Source organism: Dicentrarchus labrax, unplaced genomic scaffold (genome assembly GCF_905237075.1).
Source record: "Dicentrarchus labrax unplaced genomic scaffold, dlabrax2021, whole genome shotgun sequence".
NCBI classification, from domain to species: Eukaryota; Metazoa; Chordata; class Actinopteri; family Moronidae; genus Dicentrarchus; species Dicentrarchus labrax.
The window spans coordinates 4,457,510-4,460,907 of NW_026136715.1; the positions used below are offsets into that span (position 1 = coordinate 4,457,510).

The 3,398-nt window shown below is 39.0% G+C and overlaps 1 long non-coding RNA gene across 2 annotated transcripts; it reads right to left on the reverse strand.

The window, feature by feature from the left end:
* Nucleotides 1-413: 413 nt before the first annotated feature.
* On the reverse strand, nt 414-2,193 carry LOC127376954 (uncharacterized). 2 transcript variants are annotated; one of them, XR_007887588.1, is made up of 4 exons: nt 2,057-2,193; nt 1,637-1,761; nt 1,500-1,554; nt 414-844 (listed from the first exon to the last, which is right to left on the reverse strand). It is a non-coding gene; the product is annotated as an uncharacterized LOC127376954 (long non-coding RNA). The 2 variants fall into 2 exon arrangements; XR_007887587.1 differs by lacking the exon at nt 1,500-1,554.
* Between the last annotated feature and the right edge of the window lie 1,205 nt (nt 2,194-3,398).

The following is a 3,398-nucleotide window of genomic DNA, read 5'->3' on the forward strand; positions in this document are numbered from 1 at the left end:
TTTTCATGCAACCAGAACAGTAGGATTTGTATTTATCACAATCCATGTAACGTCCAACGTCACAGCCCTCAGTTTACGTTTATAACCTGGCTATCTAGCGGTTATGATAGCAATAATATCGCAGTACACACAATATTTTGGGGTCTTTTCTTAATATTTTTAAGAAATAATTATAAAAAAACTATATTACTGCAGTGTTTGCATTATTTTTCACAACTTGTTGCCTAGGTCAATAAATAAGCTTCACTCGTTAGGTACAGTCATACAGCACTATACAAATCATATTCTGTAATATTTGTTAATACCATAACTTTTACATAAAACAAGCAACAAAACAATAACATATGTAGCCAAAATCCATTTGCTCTAAGACTTAGAATAAAAGATTTACAAATGGAAACATTATTCAGAGATTATTGAATAGCAACTAGTAGGTTTATTGGCAGCTGAAAATCCAGGTTTTACTCATTCAACATTACATACTGTACTAAACTTTAATGCTGCTCCTGTGGTTGGGAGACATTTGACAAATTTTACAGACATGACAGAGTATATCTCAGATAGAGATAGAGGAGCATCCATCCATGTATTCTCTGGCAGCTCCTGTGCCTCCCCGTGTCATTTATTGTTAATGAAGCAGCTCCAGCACTCGGCTCTTGATCACAAAACAGATTATTGGTGATATCATGGTTAAAACAGACTGGTTTATTCCCAGATAAAGAGCTGAATTCCATCCCTGCTGTGCACTTTCCCCTCAGCTCTTCGTGCAGAGTCCACGACTCGGCTCTGAGGTTTTGCCTTGTGATGCTGATGAAGATTAGAATCTTGTTCCTCTGGTTTCTAGCTGTGGGAAAGAGACAGAAAAGCATTTATAGCAAACCAGTCGACCGGTGGGTTAAGAGCCACATGTTACGCAACAGGGAGCCTGGAGATACAGGTTACCAGTATACAAGGGTGAACACGGGGAACATAAGACAAGAAAAACAGCCTCATGAAAAAAACAAATTGACTCACACAAAGTGTGTAGACATCTAGCTTAACACTGGCATAAAGCATTCAAAGTTTAAGCAAATAAATGATTATATCTCCATCTGATACAGGTCCTAACCCCACATCAGCACCGAGTCAATTTACAATTTACTCACCCAATCAAGGTAAACCAATTGATTGAACAGGGATGGTTTCAACTCAACATGTACTAAAGGCTAGTCTATCTCAATGTTTTCTTATTAGATTTATTTTGCAAGAATTCACCGTGCCTGAACAAATACAACCGATCAGAGCAAAGAAGGATCGTTGATGGTTAAGTCTCTCATTCCTTGGTTGTCAAATAGTGACTCTATGTGTTAAAGTGTGAAGTGTTTATGTTCAGGCACGGTGGATTCTTTAGGAGCACAAGGAGAAGCCAGAGGAACCATATTTCACAGATTATCTGTCTCATGTCAGCATAAAGTGAAACTTTTAGCACAAAAAAAGATTATTTATAAAAAGTTACTTACTGCAGCTTTAAATGTCTGCAGGTTTTCCTACCAGAGAACCAGAAGAAATGGAAACCTGTCGTCACTAGTTAGCGGATACCTTCAGTCTTTACCTCCACTTTAATAATGTCAGTTGAGTCAGAAATGGACACTTTTACCTGCAGGGGCTGCAGCCAACCTCCTCAATAAACCTCTCAGGTGTTGCCAGTAACTGGTGGTGGACTGGACGTCCAATCTCAGCAATGGGGGGAGTCTTTTCCACACTGCTCCACAAAGTTGCACACTGCATAGATTAAAAGACAATTATGTGTTTTGATATGCTTTTTAAGGGATGCTTGTGCCCTTGTGACAACTTCAACTTCTGCTACTACTCTGCTTTACTACTTCAGCTTGTAAAACATGCACAGGCACAGTCTTCAAAAAGGCAAAAATGTAGTCTCTTGAACCCCAAGACATGACCTCTGATGAACTTCACTCACATGAGACACATCACTCATTCTCTTCCATCTTTGGGTTTTGTCTTTCTTCTGCACCTCAACTGAACACACACACACACCCAGATAGATAAACAAACTTACATTTTTCAGCAAAGATTTAAGAAACGCCACTTTCCACAGCCTCACTCTATAATAATATACGATATGTACGATATGTACAAACACACACACACACGTATTGTATATAGCGAAGCCTGTTCTAATGTACATCCTGTGGGTTCTCAGATGGAGGCCGATGAGAAGTAAAATGACAGCTGTGAGCTATTGGAGTTATTTCCCATAAACTTCCTCTTCCTCCTGTAGGTCCAACGGTAAAACACACACACAAACACGAACGCACACACACACACACACACACACACACACACACACACACACACACACACACACACACACACACTTCTCAGGCTTTCAATCTCTCCAAATTGGCTCTTTTCCAAAAAGCCTCTGGTTTTTCCCCCGCTGGGAAAACACAGACACACAGCATCTGTATAGACATATAGAAACCCACACAAATAGGACTGCAGGTGAAGGATAGGCTGCTATATTTTTATTAAAGGTGCACATGCACACATTTTTTATTCCCCTTCAATACAGAAAACTATCAGCTGTGCGTCAGTTTTTATTTTATTGGTTTCAGTGACGAGGTGTCACCAGTAGAGCAACTGCTGACAGAACAGACAGAGATTAATGGTACATGGATTAATGTCAGGGTTTGCTGGTTGTCAGGATAATTTATCCCATACATACCAAAGCAGAATCACACACAACAGTTGGCAGCCATGTGCAAATCATAAACATATCAATAAGGTGTTAACACCCACCATGGTTCATAATACTGTCAGAGACAAATAAGGCAGGTCTTTTAAGGATAAGACTGATGTTTTATCTTTTTATTATCAACAAACCTCCTAAAGAGTCAGTCAACAATGAATTTAAGTTTATGTTTGTGTTATAAAAACTGATGTCAGTCTAGTAGTTTTCAGAATGAACTACAGTAAATGTGTAATGAACATGTTGCCGGTGGCTCTGTGTGTGTGTAGCAGACCAAAGGAGAAAAATATGAAGAATAAACTCTTCCTCTTTTCAGAATGACCTTGTGTTTTTCTAAAGAACGTTAACTGTGCATGCTGTTTGTGTTCTGCTTCACTTTCTCAGACTGGTACAACCTATCTTTTGTTAGCTGCAGGGCACATTAAAAGCTTTCATCAAACATTTCAGCATCGACTTTATTAAATGCCGTAATTCTTATAACAACATTAGAAGATTGCTAAATATCATCCAGCTATCTGAACAGCAGGAAATAGATGGTCTTGTGATTTCCCTACATGTGGAAAAAGCTTTCGACCGCGTCGAATGGTCTTATTTATTTTTTACACTTTATCGGTTCGGCTTAGGTGATAGCTTTGTTAGATGGGTGAAG